Source organism: Lathyrus oleraceus, chromosome 6 (genome assembly GCF_024323335.1).
Source record: "Lathyrus oleraceus cultivar Zhongwan6 chromosome 6, CAAS_Psat_ZW6_1.0, whole genome shotgun sequence".
NCBI lineage: Eukaryota > Viridiplantae > Streptophyta > Magnoliopsida > Fabales > Fabaceae > Lathyrus > Lathyrus oleraceus.
Genome location: NC_066584.1, coordinates 463,513,298 through 463,531,316, shown reverse-complemented (window position 1 = coordinate 463,531,316; position 18,019 = coordinate 463,513,298). Strand labels below are relative to the sequence as shown.

Sequence of the window (18,019 nt, the reverse complement as noted above, 5' to 3'; positions counted from 1 at the left end):
TAATCCATTTATAGGTCAAACTTGTGTTGTTTCATAAGGTTGCAACCATTGATTAAACACACACTTTCAGCAACATTTTTGCTAAGTGCTCCATTGTTTTGCAGACAACAACGCTTTTCAAACGTTGCACTATTTCGTATACATCCGCATTTTTACCAAATATTGCATTGTTCGCCTACAACAATAGTTTTCAAAGGTTGTACTATTTCGCATTCTGCAACACTTCACGAAGTGTTGCATATTTCCAAATTCAAACCTACTGCAACACTTCACAAATGTTGCCTATTCTGAATTCAAATCTACTATTTTTGAATTAAAAAATTAATCTTCACTTGAATATTTTTCTTGTCATTTTGCAACACACTCAATATTATTAATTGTTAATAATTTACAACACTTAGAACTGCTCACTAAAGATGGAAATATGTCAGACTTTAGAAGATATGAGTTTGCCCTAGGATAAACTTTTAAGGTCTGAGCTTAGCCTATAACCTATTATAATCTCTTCTTTTTTTTTTTCCTTCTCTGTCTTGACCTTTTTAAAAATTCGGTATGACTTGAAAGTCTTTTTAAAAGTCTATTTCACATTAAGGATTTTAAATAATCTATTTTATCAATTTTATTAAAAAGATAACATGACCTTTTATAGAATATTTAGTTAAGTTTAACCTATTTAATTAAATATGCTTTTAAAAAAAAATCTAAATTTAAACTTTTTATTAAAAATGTCAGACTATAGTAGGTCTGTCTGACCTATTCCCACCTGCTCACTTGCAAGCTAGTCCAACACCCCATTAAAAAACGAATGTTACTAATAGGACACCTAGACATATGAACATTTCAAAAGGTTGTAAAATAAGTGAAGTAAGAGTTAGTTAAGATAAGACATTCTTTGATGTTAGAGAATTTTTGTTATAAAAGAAAAGGAAGGGAAGCAGAGAGGCGCTCATATATATTATTAGAAAATATTAGCTTTGCTCTAAAACAAGAGTTCTTGATCTCTGAATTATCATTTCATTTTTCATTTTCACCATTATAGAACTCTTAAGTTCATCTTTCCCTTCAATAATAAATTCTAAAAAATGAATCAGTATTTGCAATAGAATAAAGATGATACTAAATTTGGTTCATTTCTAAGTCTTATCTTAACATTCAATCTCCATTGTTTCTCCTGCCAAATTATCTTTTTTGTTTTAGTTCTTGGGATTACATTCCTGCCTCTCACCTGAGGATAGCTTGAGAAGATCTAAAAGATGACCAGAAGAATTATTATTGATTTTATTGTCAGCATTTTCATTTTTTGCGTCAATTTGTATTATTTGACCAAAAAACTGAAGTTCTTATTCTGCTCTGATCTCAGTTGTCCATATTTATTTGTATTTGACTAAAATACTGAAAAGTTATACTCTTAAACTTCAAAAAGAAGGCATTCCAAGAATGGAACTCACGACCTCTATCACCCTAAGCAAAAATAATACCACTAAAGCAAATACCCTAATATGAAAATGCTTTGTTAGTGAATGCCTAAATTAGTCAGTTCAGACAATTATTTTTGACAAAAATTGAATTCAGACCTCTTATTTTTACCACATGTCCCCTTTACATTTCCATTACTAAATTAAAAAGAAAATGATTGATCCATCGAACATGACATATTCAATTAAAAGCCAAATGATTTTAATAAGTATGAAAAGATGAAGTCAGCTGTGAGACACAACCTGATGTAAAGTAATATTCAAATTCAAGTTCTGATGCAATACAGTGTCCATGTTGATAAGAGACAGCAGAAGCAAGAAACATTCAAAAAATGGGGCATTCCGAGAATTGAACTCGGGACCTCTCGCACCCTAAGCGAGAATCATACCACTAGACCAAATGCCCATATTTGAGAGAGTGAATCAGGTAAAATCAATCTGTTGTTTACTGGTTAAATTGTCTATGCATACCACACAGTCTGCTGCAGTTGTATTGTAAGATTGCAAGCTTATCTGAAAAACACAATTGTTAGTTACTTGTTCAACATTTCAGTGATGCCAACAGCAACCTGCTGCTAACTAGATGCTGCTTATGTGCCTGCTCTAACATAGTCCCACACAACACAAGTACTAAATACTTGAGTCCTTAAACTTCTTAATCAGTGTTTCAAAAAATACTTCATATATTATTTATGATCATCCAGTTTTTATTTTCGATTTTTCTTTAAAGTTTAAGTTTCATAAACTATGACTCACAACACTCCTCTATGACAAAAACTTTAAAACCTGATGCTTATTAGTAATTAATTCCTATTCATCTTCAAAAAGGGGCATTCCGAGAATCGAACTCGGGACCTCTCGCACCCGAAGCGAGAATCGTACCACTAGACCAAATGCCCTGAGTGAGGGCTGCATTGCCAATTATACATTTCCAGTTCACAGTTGAAATTAAAAAGAAAATGGCCAATCCATCTAATATTTTCACATTATTATACAACAACAATCTGTTTCGTCCCACTACATGAAGTTGCTCAAAAGTCATCAGAATGTTATAACTAATAACATAGATCAGATCATATATATATATAGCAAAAATGGTTCTCTATGCATTTCTTAATAGTTTTGTCAGAGTAGTATTTCATGGTATTTCTCTACATCTAGCAATTTTGTCACCACTATACATAGGATCTATTCTTCTTGTATAGAATTTAAAGATTTCCTCCCTACATGTTCAAACCACCTAAATCGATATTTAACCACATTATCTACAATAGGTGCTAGTTTTCTACCCTACCCAGAGTATTTTATTGTTGGCTTTTTGATGTCCACTTTATATCATATAACAATGCAATTTTTTCATATTATTATAAAACAAAATTATCTGTCAATTGAGATTACAAAAGTAAGAGTTTGTCATATTAGGACTTAAGTTTGGCGACTACACATTACAAGATATAAACCCGCGCATTGCGCGGACTACTCAAATATTTACTTTATGAAAAGTTAAAGAATAACTTAATGATGCAATCAAATTGTTCATTACACTTATTTATCTAATAAAAGATGAAATAATGCCCATACAATTTACGCCTTGCGAAAAAGAAATGATAGTGAGTTAAATGTCAAGTCCTAGTTTACAGCAGTAGGGAGTTAAATAATGAGCGAAAAGAAATTTAAATGGCAAATTACTAGAATTAAGTTGTCGAAAAAAACATCTTTACCATTTAGACTTCAGATTTTCTACATCAAACTTGGTTTCTTCAACTTCTTTCGATCTCCACATAGAATCGAACAGATTAATTTCCAATGATACATAACCTCAATCGGAAGCACCTCTCTTATGTATTAATCAAAATATTTCCTTCTTTTCATGTAGCACCTGCATTACTAATTTCTTTTAGCATAATACAAAAATGACTATTTCCAATGTTATCATCTATTTGGCTTCATAAACAATGTTTTTTTAAAATAGGTAATGAAAAATTCATTCTGAAGTTCACATGAAAGTTGAACTTTCCACCAATAAAACAAGCCTAATTATTATTTAACAAATAAACCAGAAAACAAGTCAAGCTTGTCAGTTTCTATATCCTAAACAAATATGAAAATAAATCTGTAGCTTATTCATATTGAATTAAACAATTAACAAGGGCAAACATCCACAACTTCAAAACAATAAAATGGGGCATTCCGAGAATCGAACTCGGGACCTCTTGCACCCAAAGCAAGAATCATACCACTAGACCAAATGCCCAGATGTTGGAAATTTTAGTTTGTAAATAACTTAGTTGGGACAATTATTTTAGGGGAAAATTTTGAAGTACAGACCTCTTATTTTCACTACATCTCATCAGTAAACACGTGGATGACAAGAATTATTTGTAATATCCATATCCAATAGGATCTCATTATGTATTCTGATCAATACTGAAGCAAAAAAAACATTGAAATCAAAATGTTATCAACATCGAATACTGTAGGTCTTTTGTGTCAGATAAATAAATGCAATATGCAAATCAAACTATACATCAGAAACCTCTTTGATACCAAAAACATTTTCTATGCACTTAGTGTGTGTGATTTTGTTACTATGTTGCTTAGAACACAAAAATATGTGATTTTGATTAGATTGATTCAAGCAATTGTTACTTCATCAATATCTCATTGATGCCAACAGCAACTAGCTGCTAAGTACATGCTGGTTCTGTGTCTTCTTATGATAATGAGACCACTGGACGAAGCTATCATGGTTTTCTAAGTTTTTTTTGTGAAAGGCAAATAATAAAAGGAGAAATCAAGAAAGTCTCCAACAGAGTACCAAAGCGCAAGATTGGCACAAGAAGTACCAAAAAAATACACCCGGGAAAGCAAGGAGAAGCAAGATAAACACTGCAAAAAATACAGCAAATACAAGGACAAAAACCAATTAAAAAGCCCCCACAATGTGGCACAAGTACTAAATACTTGAATTCTTAAACTATTTGATTGAGGATTAGATTCTTAATCAGTGTATTTAGAAAAATAATTAATAGAAGAGGCCAACTTCTTAAATGATCTCATACTTATGAAGTTCCAGACAAGGATACTTTGGTTTATGCCACACAAAAAAAGAATCAAAGAGAGTCTACACATAACATTTATGGTATGATGATTCTGGTGATTCTGGTATTAACTTTGGATTTATCTTTAAAGCAAAAGTTTGATAAAATATTGCAACAGACTTCTATAAGCAACATGGCATTCACATGCAGTCTCTGATGTTTTAACAACTAGTACTACACAGACACACCAGTAAGTCAAACTTGACAGCTTCCAGATCTTAAAAACAAATAAATAAATAAAAACGGATGCTTATTAGTATTTCACTAAATTATTGAAAAACTAAACTCCTAACCTTCAAAAGGGGCATTCCGAGAATCGAACTCGGGACCTCTCGCACCCAAAGCGAGAATCATACCACTAGACCAAATGCCCTGATATGAAAAGTTTCAGTAGTTAAATAACTTAGTTGGCACAATTATTTTAGGGGGAAAATTGGAGTACATACCTCTTATTTCCCTATATATGTCATCACTAAACAAGTGGATGACAAGATTTATTTTTGATATCTATATCCAATAGGATCTCATCATTCATTCATTCTGATCAAGACTGAAGCAAAAAAAAAAGTGCAATATGGAAATCAAACTATACATCAGAAACCACTTTGATGAAGCAATGCAAGGCCAACAATGCTGAGATTGATGCTGCACTTGGATTTCTGTATCTGCTCCCAATTCCTGAGACAGTGGAATGCTGCTAACCAAGAAAGATGGGAGTGATATCAGGGAACTATCCTTCTTCCAGGACAGCTACATATGAAGGAAAAAACAAGGCTCAAGGTCAGAAAAGGGGTGCAGGAAGTAACTCAGAAAGAAGCAGATCAAGTAATACGCAGGGAGAGGGGTGCAAGGGTAGAATTGGGGGAGCTTGAACACTATTGGGAGCTGAGTTGTAAGATAAAAGGGAACATAGGCTTTGTTTTGGTCTCTTGGATGTGATGAAAAAAAGGACTCAAAGAGCACATGGAGGCACATAGGAGGCTGGAGTGCAAGTTTGTATAGATTTCATTGAATATAATGCCAGATGGAAGGAAGGTGAGGATTTTGGTTGACAATGAGAGCATCTCATAACTTCAGAGACGGCAAGCTAGTCGGATAATTAAGCTCAGCGGTTAAAGAAACCCTCGAGTATTGTGTGGAAGTAGGGGACAGACACAAAAGCAATATGCAGTAGCAAAATTTTCTAGTTCAACAGAACTTTTCATGGCTGAACTGGTACGGACAGCAGTTGTGTTAGAAGTGGAATGGTTGACTAGGTAGTTTGAGGGAGATCAGAGCTAATTTCAAAGAATTACATTTGTTGATGGAAGTTAGAGGAACATCAACAATACCAGTATTGAGAGAACCAACTATGGCTGAATCGGCTACGTCATTCAAACCATACAAATTCTTAATACCTATGATTGAGCTAGAGGAAGCCCAAGTTTTTCTAAGCCTGATTTAAAATCAGAATACGACCAAATCTACGTGAAGGAGGAACATAAATTAAAGTTCCTTATGGCTGTTGAGATAATTACCTTAGGAATATAGAGTTGTTCGCATGTGTTCGAAAAAATTAGTGTTCATTCATGTTTTAGATAACATTAACTTGCCTAAGGAATTAGAACTTATTTTGAGCAGTGTTACTTTGGAAGTCCTACATTGCTCTCAACCGGTTGCAAGTTATAACCACTATTAAGACCATTTTTCTATCCCATTTGTGACTCTAACCTTCAATATATTTAGAAAGTGAATTCATGAGTATTTACAGTGCCCTACACCAAAAATCACATTTGTACAATCCCACTTCCAACATGTAAATAAATATATATAGAAACAGTTGGAAGAAACATTTCAACAAACAGTTAAAGGGCATATATTGGATAAAAAGGAGTTAAAAGCTTTGAATAAACAAGAAAAGACGAAGCTGACTGATGCAATTGGAGAAGATGAATAACCTGATTGAATGTAATGTTGAAATTCAAAGTTCTGCTGCAATAATGCATGTGTCCGTCCGTGCTGATGATAAGAGACGGAAGAAGCAAGATAAGGGTTTCACTGTTTCACTCAACAAAGAAAATATCTGGAGGGTAATGCCAATATGCAATTTGTGTTTCGGTTTAACCTTTATAAAATACATTTAAAATCTTTTTTTTATCTTTAATTCAAACTGCAATTTTTTTTAAAGTAATTTAGTAGTTAAAATTCAGGTAAATAAATAGGATGTTTGAATTTAAACTCATAATCTTGTATCGATATCTTTAAATAGTTACAAAACAGAACTAATCAAACTCTTCAGATTTTTCTTTTATAATTGTTTATTTTACTTTGTTTTTCAGGAATATTTTTTGTTTTGAAATAACTCGGAAGTATTTGGCTTTCTTATATGATATACACAATTTTTTTTTAAAATAACCCACATTTTCAAAAATAATTTCAAAATAATAAAATTTTCAAAATTTTATTCAAAATAACCACATTTAAAAGAAGATGTGTCAAATGAACTGGCGCATGCGTTTGGTACCAATAGGAAGCGCCTGCATTGGAAGCCTCATGAGGAGACGTCAATGCTTTTGGCGCCTGCATTGTATCTCATGAGGAGGCGCTAATGCCTATGGTGTCTGCATGTCTTGACATGTTAGGCGCCTAGCCTCTTGGCGCGTGCATTTTATATCTCATCTGTATAAATAGTTCGCCTTGGATGCAATATTTTTCACACAAAATCTTTCTCTACTACCATATTTTTTTTCATTCAACTCCACTCTCCTTCAAGTTTTTGTGTTTTAACCATGTCTGAATACATCACAAGCGAAATGCCGATTTAATATTTTTCGTTGTTGCGTCTCCGATAAAGATTTGACTCTAGAATATAGATTCGTTTGAACGTCTTAATCGGACGTTGAACAGTTGGTTAGATGGAGAAATTGGAGATGGTGAAAGGATTAGAAGAATCTAATGGCTTGTGTCCACGTTCAACCAAAATGGAGAAGTGCATGAATGGGTGGATATTAAGACTGACCGAGACGTTCATAGGATGATACATTACATGTTCAAAATTGTTTTGATGGTTGTAATCGCATAGTTCTTATATTATAGTTGTTTTAATTGTTTGTGTTATTGTTTATGTAATGGTATTTTCCTCACAAACGTATAATATGAAATAAATTTAGTTTTTCATATATTGCAACAGAGGTACATTTGAATTTATCTGGTTGTGCTCGTTCCAACACTAAGACAGTTAGTACGATTGTGATCTGGCTGACGACATGAACTACATAATCTAACTACTTTGTTCGTCGTATCCATTTCGGTTCGAATGTGGGTTCTTGGCGACTATTTTTCTTCCTTCGCATAACTTCGTTATGCCAGACGATGTCCCCTTGATATTCTGGCCAGTAATCCTCTTTTGCTACTACGGAAAAACTAATTTTATAAATATTTGATAGGCTGGTGACTTTGTAAACGTCAGATAGCAAGTAGGATGAATCCATTCGAACCTTTGAACATGCCGCAATGACATGGGAGCATGGCGTACGAAAGGCTTGGAACTTTCCGCAATCGCATCAACCTCTATCTAGTTCGACTTTGTACTATCTCATCGGCATGTCCTTATTGTGATCCATGGACTCGGCAACACTATACCAACCTTTAGTGCGGTCAAACACCGTGACCACATGTGTGTTTGCTTTGGCAGCTTCATGTCTAATGAATTTCATTGAAGCATCACTGAACAACTGCCCAGATTACAACACTGAACTTCATTTGAAACGTCTGATCTCAAATAGCGCCCCTAGCTTGAAATATGTTGTCTGCACCAAAGCGGTTATAGGTAGGTTATGGATGCCTTTGAAGACAGAGTTCATTGATTCCACAAGATTTGTTGTCATGTGGCCCCAACGTTGACCGTTGTCGTATGCCCTAGTCCACTTCTCCAATGGAATACTGTCGATCCACCGTACTGCATCTGCGTTTGACAATCGTATTTCTTCGTGGTAGTGTTTGAAATAAGGTTCTAATAATGTGTAAACTGCATTGACAACCTTCTTCCGCAACGTCTTATCTTTGATTTCCCGCATGAAATTCTGAGTAATATGTCTAATACAGAAGACATGCGTCGAAGGAGGATCTTGCCAGCCATTATCAATGTTATTATATGCACTGATGATTGAAGGGTGTCTGTCGGAGATCAAACATAAGTTAGGTTATGGTGCAACGTGCAATCAGAGATTTCTTAGGAAAAAACTTCATCCTCAGCAGTCTCCCCTTCAACAAGGGCAAATGAGATTGGAAAAATGTTGTTGTTGCCATCTTGTGTCACTGTCATCAGTAATGTTCCCTTGTATTTCCCGTACAACCATGTGTCATCAATTTGTATAATAGGTTTACAAAAATAAAAACCTATGATACATGGTTGATACGCCCAGAAGAGATGGTGGAATATTTCATTTCCAATAGCACATGTCCCGTCTTGTCTATACGCGGGTAACATTTCCAAGTTGACAATAGTACCTGGAGCATACTGTTTTAGAGCCAACAGGTATTTTGGAAGTTGTTTGTAAGACTCCTCCCAATTGCCAAACACTTTTTCAACAGCCTTTGTCCTAGCTATCCATGCCTTCCTATATGATGGAGTGTACTGGTACTCTGCCCGAATATGCGAGATTATTATACTCACCTTTAACGACGGACTGTCGCCAATGACAGACAATATTTCATCGCATACTAGCTGAGAGCTTAGTTTCCGATGATCTTGCATTGGGTTTGTCAGCATGCATGTGTGAACTGGACCCATGGATCCAATCTCCCAAGAATCACTCCTCTTCCGGCACGAAGCTGACAATCTCAAAAGGTAGTGCTCATTCGAATAATAAATTTTGTACCTCAATGCATTAGTTCTATCAACTCTGAAATCATTTAATAGTTGCATGTGAATTTTTTTGATGGCTTTTACACAATCCTCTTTTGTGCGAAATGTGTCTCCTTGTTTCAAAGATCCTTGCATTTGCACATAAGGATTGTACCATATATCTGATGAAGGTTCATCGGAACCCAAATTCAACCTTGTCATGTGTTGAGGTGGACAATATACATGACTAGATGGTAATGGCTCCTCTTCCTCATCAGCGTTCACCATTGAACTAACCAAGGTCTCGGCTTCTTCCTCTTTGTCATCTTCAACATTCACCTCAGCTTATTCGTCATCAGTTTCACAAAACACTTGTGACTGATCAATGAACTGATACACTTGTTGTTGTTATGGTAATATATACAACTCTATATCATTGTACCCTGATTGTTCGTGACTGAGAAATATATGTTGAACATCTTTGTCATCTCAAATCTTCTTCTGATAAAACTTCATATGGTTTTCTGCAAACCAAACCGGATTTTTATAGATGATTTGACCAACAGGAATGCACTGCAATTTCTTTTCTATTCTTTGTTTCAGATGTGAAAATTTTGATCGTCAATTTATTGTAAACCGAGTTACCTCTGTGTTGCAAAAACAAAAACTGAATAGTTGATGCTCAAATATTTCATCTTCGATATGGACACTGATCATGTAATGTTGTGAGAAAGAATTTTTTTTAATTCTAACTTTCTTTTCTATACTGGAATTGAATGCATTGATATGTTATTCAAATGCACTTAAATAGAGTAAACGTTGAATGCATTGATCACTCTATTCATCTGCACAAACTTGACCATGCATGTAGTGACAAGAACACACAAGGAATACATGCAGTGACAAGAACACGTAATGCATGCACCCAAGGAATCTCTGCATACAAGGAATCTCACAAGAGAATCTCTTCCCTAATAGTCCAAACAGACGCTCATTCCCTAGGCGCATAAAGCAACCTAGGCGCCTGTTAGATGCCCAAGTTTGCTTATTTGAGCTATCAAATGTGGGCATCTTTCACTCCTTTTTGTCGAAAAAGTGTTCGAAATGCCCTTGCTTTTGTTGATTTGCAATACTATGTGAAATGATCTTGGTACCTTTAATTTGTGTGTTATTGTGCAGGAATTAGGCATGAAAGAGTAGAAAACTAAGGCACAAGAAAGATGGAAAAGGAACCAAGAAAGAAAGCAAACATAAGCAAGCTCGCTAGGCGAGTGAGGTAGCGAAGTACTCGCTAGGCGAGCATCCAGCAAACACTTCCAGTAGCAAAAAGATCAAAACTCGCTGTGGCGAGGGAAGTAGCTAAGTATTCGCTAGGCGAGCATCCAACGAGCAGGTAGCGAACAATTCCAGTACCAAAAACATCAAGACTCGCTGGAGCGAATGAGAGAAGCGAGGGCTTCGCCTAGCGAAGGATTGTTCGCCTAGCGAACAGATGCAAACACATTAGGATGATTCCTCTGGACGCAGGCTCTTCTGGTGACTTATTTTGGGGCTCGCTAGGCGAACCATTCTGCTCGCCTAGCGAGCATGACAGCTCAGCAACCATCTCTATAAGTAGTATGGGCTACTTTTTGGAAAAGGACTCTTAGATCTTTTTTCATCTTTTGACTTGTTCTTTGCTAAGAGGTGATTTTCGTGCCCTAAAAACCCCATTTCTCATTCTTCTTATTCTCTTGACAATATTTTACAAAAAGAAGGTGGATTCCCATCCAATCTCGATTCTTCGACTCGGATGTTGATCAACCTTCTTCCGAAACTTGTTGATCAAGCTACCATGAAAATGAGTAGATAAGTCTTTCATTTTGTCAAGGTTAGATGTAGATGATCATAAGCTTTGTATGTATATGGGTTGATCTTCATTTGTAAACTCTTTGATGATAAATGTATGGTGAAAACCTTGTTTTATTGATAACTCTTTCTGTTGGTTTATTATTGAAAGGTGTTTTCCAACTCTTGACCTAGGTTTTCATCCATCCTTGTTCTTTAGCTAGAGATAGTCTTGAATGATTTTGTTCACTAAAAAGTTGAACCTAAAAGTTGTCATTTTGATAGATTGTGTGAGAAATCAACAATGGATCAAAATGGGAAAACCCACAATGTGTGTTAGAAATAAACACATTGGGAGGATTTTGTGAATGTGTTTATCATCTAATGGAGTTTATGAGTTTTGTTTGATCGAACATATGCATGCAAAGTGATCGTCGAACCCTAACTTTGACAAACTTTCTCAAATCGTAAAACCAAAACTTTTACCGTAATTTCTTACTTTTTATGCAAGCTACCGTAACCGAAAACTAAAACCCCTTTGTTACTATAAGTTAAGAACTTAACAACTGTCGAACGGCGGCAATATCACATAATCCCTGTGGAGACGATAACAAATCCCGATACTCTATCCTTGTACCAACAAAATGGCGCCGTTGCCGGGGATTGTGAATTGATATTGCGAGCATCGCAATAGTTGCTGAATTTTTAACTTCTGAATTTTTGACTTGTGCTTGGTAATTTGTTTGGTTTAGTGTGCAGCTTTCGTTTTATGCAAGGGCAGGTTCCTGAGGACCAACTTCTTTTTGATCCCGAGATCGAAAGAACCGCAAGGAGACTGAATAGCAGAACGAGACGAAGGAGGCAACAAGCTAGACAACGACAAGAACAAGGTGAAGGTTCTTCTACAACACACCCACCACCTTTCACACCTATCATGGATCCACCACCACCACCGCCCGTTTCCACACCATGTGTCAACAGTCCGAGGAATACAGCTCAGTTTGCCAACCACCAGGGAAGGCAAGCCGAGATGAAGACGGGAACTCTTAACTTGCTATACGGAAGTCCATTCACCGGAATGGACCATGAAGACCCCTTTGCTTTTCTCACCAAATTTTACGAGATAGCGTTGGCAGCCGGAGTTGATCAAGCTCAAGAGCTACCGTTGTTCAAAAGACTATTTCCTCATGCTTTGCTCGGCAAAGCCAAAGATTGATACTTGGATCAAACACCTGCAGTCATGACGGATTGGAATGTGTTGGAAGAGAAGTTCATTGAAAGATTTTTCTCCCACAACCGGTTCATGGAATCCAAAACGGGTATCTCCGTGTTTTCGCAAGGAGCCAACGAATCATTGAATAAGGCATGGGAAAGATTTAAATCCATGCTTCGAAAGTGCAAAGGGCATGGTTTTGACGAATTGACGCAAATCCACATTTTCAAGAATGGCCTTCAACCTAATTGCAAGACCTTATTGGATGCTACCTCGGGTGGTTCTTTGTTGTCTAAAAGCGCCGCCGAAGCTACTGATATCATTAACCGTATGGCTCTAAATGACCTCCAAAGTCAAAGTAGAGGCAACACTTTGAAGAAACTGGAAGTGCTTGAACTTGGGACAAACGATGCTATTCTTGCCCAAAATAAACTCATTTCACAACAAGTTGAACTCTTAACCCAACAAATAAAAGAGTTGAGAGAGCCTTCAAAAGCTAAACAAATAGCTTGTTGTGAGCTTTGCAAGGGTGATCATGACATCGGGTTTTGTCCACCTCCCGGGTTCGAAGAGGTGAATTACATGGCGAACCAACGAGACTACCAACCGAGGAAACAACAACAACAACCGTATCAACAACGTCCTCAAAATCAACAACAACACTTTCAAGGGAATCAAGGGTTCCAACCAAAGGCTAACTATCACCATAACCAAGGTTATGGGGGTGGTACTTCTAGCCGTCAAAATCCTTACCAACCTCAACAACCGCCGGTCGTGACTTCAAAGTTAGAAGAGACATTGACACAATTTATGCAATTGTCAATGGCTAATCAAAAGAGCAACAATGCGGCAATCAAAAATCTCAAAACTCAAGTCGGTCAACTTGCTAAACAACTAGCGGAACAACAACCCGGACCATCTTTTTCGGCGAACACGCAAACAAATCCAAAAGAGCATTGTAAAGCGATAACGACGAGAAGTGGAAGGGAGTTGATTAGTGAGAGTGAAAAAAGAGAGGATGGGAAAAAAATGAGGAGAAAAAAATAGAGGATAGCATTGATGTTGAAGTTGGGGAGTGGAGTGAGGAAGAAGTTGAAAAGAATGAAAAAAATGGTGAAGTAGAAAATAAAGAAAGTGTGGAAGTTGAAAAAAATAAGAGTGATGAAGTGAAGGTGGAGGGAGTAAAAAAGAAAAGAGAGAGGAATTCTAGAGTTTCTAAAGGAAAGGAGGTAGTGGGCGCTACTTCAATCCAAAACCTTCCGTATCCACATGCTCCATCTAAGAGGGAGAATGAACGGCATTACGCCCGGTTCATGGATATATTCAAACAACTTCAAGTGAACATTCCGTTTGCCGAAGCATTGGAGCAAATGCCTAAGTATGCGAAATTCATGAAAGACATACTTACTAAAAAACGGAGGTACATGGAACCGGAGACAATTGTCCTAGATGCTAGTTATAGTGCAATCATTCAACGGACGCTTCCGAGAAAAGAGGTTGACCCGGGACAAGTTACTTTGCCGGTTACAATTGGTGATTTCTATGTCGGAAAAGGGATAATTGATTTGGGGTCAAGCATTAATCTAATACCATTGTCTATTGTGAAGAGGCTTGGCAACATTGAAATGAAGGCCATCCGGATGACTTTGCAATTGGCCGATAAGTCGACTACCCATCCTCATGGGTTAACCCAAGATGTATTGGTCAAAGTTGACAAATTCTTCTTCCCGGTTGATTTCATTGTGATTGATATGGAAGAGGATGACGATGCTCTGCTTATTCTTGGACGACCGTTCATGAAAACCGCACGCATGATGATTGACGTTGACGACGGTTTGATGAAAGTAAAGGTCCAAAATGAAGAAGTTACTTTTGATCTATTCGAAGCCATGAAGCATTCAAAGGATAGTCGTGATAGCTTTCACATTGATGTGATCGAAGAGGCAACTTTTGAAGTTTCTAAACATATTCATGAGATATCTCCTATGGAGTTAGCTCTTGATGACTCCTTTGAAGTTTTCACAATTGAAGAAGAGCAAGCTCTTGAAGAATGCCTGAGGGAACTTGATAGTCTAAAAGAGTTACATCCGTGGGAAGTTGAGGAGGAAGTATTGAAGAAGGAGGTTAATGAAGAAAAATCGCCAATTGAATTGAAAATGTCACCTTCTAATTTGAAGTATGCATTCCTCGACGAGACCAAAGCAAAGCCGGTTATCATAAGCAATCTTTTGTCAAAGAATGAAGAAGCCCGTTTGATCAATGTTTTGAAAAAGAATCAAGAAGCCATGGGTTGGACTCTTTCCGATCTCAAAGGAATTAGTCCTTCCTATTGCATGCACAAGATCTTAATGGAAGAGGACTTTAAGCCGGTAGCTCAACCGCAACGCCGCTTATATCCTACTATGAAGGAAGTTGTTAGAAAGGAGGTTGTTAAGTTGTTGGATGCGGGAATGATTTACCCAATTTCGGATAGCCCATGGGTTAGTCCTGTACATGTGGTTCCGAAGAAAGGTGGCATTACCGTGATTCGAAATGAAAAGGATGAGTTGATCCCGACAAAAGTGGCAACGGGGTGGCGTATGTGCATTGATTATAGGCGGTTGAATACCACAACTCGAAAAGATCACTTTTCACTCCCGTTCATGGATCAAATGCTAGAAAGACTTTATGGGAAACAATACTATTGTTTCTTAGATGGCTATTCCGGGTATAACCAAATTGCGGTTGACCCGGCCGATCATGAAAAGACGGCTTTCACATGTCCTTTTGGAATTTTCGCATACCGTAAAATGCCTTTTGGGTTGTGCAATGCACCGGCGACTTTCCAAAGATGTGTGCAAGCTATTTTTGCCGACCTTATCGAGAAGACAATGGAAGTCTTTATGGACGACTTCTCCGTATTTGGTGGTTCCTTTGGTCTATGCTTGGACAACTTGGAAACGGTTCTTGAAAGATGTGTGAAGACAAATCTTGTTTTTAATTGGGAGAAGTGCCACTTCATGGTGACCGAGGGGATAGTGCTTGGCCATAAAGTCTCTTCAAGAGGGCTTGAAGTTGATCGTGCTAAAGTTGAAGTGATTGAAAAGTTGCCTCCTCCGGTGAATTTGAAGGGAGTCTGAAGCTTTCTGGGGCACGCCGGTTTCTATCGGCGCTTTATCAAAGACTTTTCAAAGGTAGCTAGGCCTTTGAGTAACTTGCTAGCTAAGGATCAGGTATTTCTTTTAACTGATGAGTGTTTAAAAGCTTTTGAAAAATTTTAAAGGAAAAATTGGTTACCGCTCCAATCATAGTCGCTCCAAATTGGAATTTAAATTTTGAGCTCATGTGTGATGCGAGCGACTATGTAATCGGAGCGGTATTAGGCCAAAGAAAAGAGAAAAAATTTCATGCAATACACTACGCAAGTAAAGTTCTTAATGAGGCTCAAGTTAACTATGCCACCACTGAAAAAGAATTACTTGCGATAATGTATGCGCTTGAAAAGTTTAGGTCCTATCTTATTGGTTCCAAGGTCATAGTGTATACTGACCACTCGGCGATTAAATATTTGCTCACCAAATCGAACTCGAAGCAAAGGCTCGTCTGTTGGATCCTCTTGTTGCAAGAATTTGATGTTGAAATCAAAGGCAAGAAAGGATCGGAAAATTTGGTGGCAGATCATTTATCTCGCTTAGTTAATGTGGAGGTTACCGCTTCCGAGAAGGAAATCTGGGAAGAGTTTCCTGATGAAAAACTTTTCAAAGTTCAAGTTAGGTCGTGGTTTGCGGACTTTGCGAACCATAAGGCTAGTGGTTTGGTGCCTCCCGATCTAACTTCGAACCAAAAAAGGAAATTTCTCTCGGATGCTAAGTACTACGTATGGGATGACCCATACTTGTTTAAATTGGGTGGTGATAACCTTTTGAGTAGGTGTGTTACTGGCGATGAAGCGCAAAGCATTCTTTGGCATTGTCACAACTCGCCTTACGGAGGACACTACAATGGGGCAAGAACGGCCACTAAAGTCCTTCAGTCAGGATTTTATTTGGCCTACTATTTTCAAAGACGCAAATGCCCATGCGCAAAGTTGTGATAGTTGTCAAAGAAGTGGTGGGATTGGTAAGAGAGACGAGATGCCTCTCCAAAACATCCAAGAGGTTGAAGTATTCGATTGTTGGGGTATCGACTTTGTTGGACCATTCCCACCCTCATATGGTAATGAATATATGCTTGTGGCGGTTGACTATATTTCTAAGTGAGTTGAGGCGATTGCCTCACCTCGGGCGGATGCTAAAACGGTAATAATTTTTTTGAAGAAAAACATCTTTTCCCGTTTTGGAACCCCCCGTGTGTTGATTAGTGACGGAGGGTCACACTTTTGTAATGCACCATTAGAAAGCGTTTTGAAACATTACGGTGTATCACATAAAGTGGCGACTCCGTATCACCCACAAGCAAACGGTCAAGTCGAAGTCTCTAATCGTGAGATTAAGAGAATTCTTGAAAAAACCGTGTCGAATTCTAAAAAAGAGTGGTCGCAAAAGTTGGATGAAGCTTTATGGGCATACCGTACCGCTTTTAAAGCTCCAATTGGGCTAACTCCTTTTCAATTGGTATTTGGTAAGACTTGCCATTTTCCGGTCTAATTGGAGCACAAAGCTTTGTGGGCTCTGAAATTATTGAACTTTGATAAGGATTCGGCCGGTGAAAAAAGAAAAGTGAAATTGCTTGAGTTGGAAGAAATGTGCAATGCCGCATATCACTCGAGTTGGTTGTACAAAGAAAAGGTGAAAGAGTATCATGACAAAAAGCTTAGGAAGAAGGAATTTGTGCCCGGACAGTTGGTCCTTTTGTTCAATTCTAGGTTGAGGCTATTCCCCGGAAAATTGAAATCTAAATGGTCCGGGCCATATCGTGTCAAAGAAGTCAAAGAGTATGGAGCTGTTGTCATTGAGGACTTGGAGAAGAAAGATAGTTGGAAGGTTAACGACCAACGTTTGAAGATTTATCTTGGCGGTCTTGTGGATCGCGAGAGCTGTGCAATCTGCTTGGATGCTCCTCTGTGAGCATCTCGAACCGTCGAGCTTATCCAACGTTAAACAAGCGCTTGTTGGGAGGCACCTCAACATTGTAAGTATTTACAGCTTTGTGTTGTGTGGTATTGGTTTTCAAATTGGTGGAACCTTGCTGAATTGTGCTATGCAGTGGTTTTGAAAAAACAAGTTCCTGTCATGTTCGCTAGCTGCTCGCTAGGCGAAGACAATAGCGAGCTGATTCGCTAGGCGAACGTTGCGTGGCAGAAACCCATTTATTTTTCAGAGGGCCACTCATTTGGGCCCAAAACCCATTTATTTTGTTTTAGTCTGAATATAAGGTCACAAACTCACTGTCACTTTCACACTTTTCACTTCCATCTCACACAAAAACTTAGAGAATCATCCTTGTGCAAACCCTAACTGTTGCATTTTTCAGAATCAATCAACCTCTTCAATCAGGTTTGTTCTGTCTCCATTCCTTTGTGCTTTCAATGTTGTAAATTCTGAAGAATGAGTCATTAGGGTTGAATTTGGGAGATTGGGTTGAATTTAGGTTTGCATGT

General features: G+C 37.6%; 1 long non-coding RNA gene and 4 other non-coding genes across 5 annotated transcripts; all 5 read right to left on the bottom strand.

Moving 5' to 3' along the window:
- Positions 1-1,557: 1,557 nt before the first annotated feature.
- On the bottom strand, positions 1,558-6,668 carry LOC127096633 (uncharacterized). Its single transcript, XR_007792754.1, has 3 exons — positions 6,514-6,668; positions 3,197-3,354; positions 1,558-1,988 (listed from the first exon to the last, which is right to left on the bottom strand). It is a non-coding gene; the product is annotated as an uncharacterized LOC127096633 (long non-coding RNA).
- Positions 1,810-1,881, bottom strand: TRNAP-AGG (transfer RNA proline (anticodon AGG)). The gene has a single exon. It is a non-coding gene; the product is annotated as a tRNA-Pro (tRNA).
- TRNAP-CGG (transfer RNA proline (anticodon CGG)) lies at positions 2,303-2,374 on the bottom strand. The gene has a single exon. It is a non-coding gene; the product is annotated as a tRNA-Pro (tRNA).
- On the bottom strand, positions 3,658-3,729 carry TRNAP-UGG (transfer RNA proline (anticodon UGG)). The gene has a single exon. It is a non-coding gene; the product is annotated as a tRNA-Pro (tRNA).
- TRNAP-UGG (transfer RNA proline (anticodon UGG)) lies at positions 4,878-4,949 on the bottom strand. The gene has a single exon. It is a non-coding gene; the product is annotated as a tRNA-Pro (tRNA).
- Positions 6,669-18,019: the final 11,351 nt, after the last annotated feature.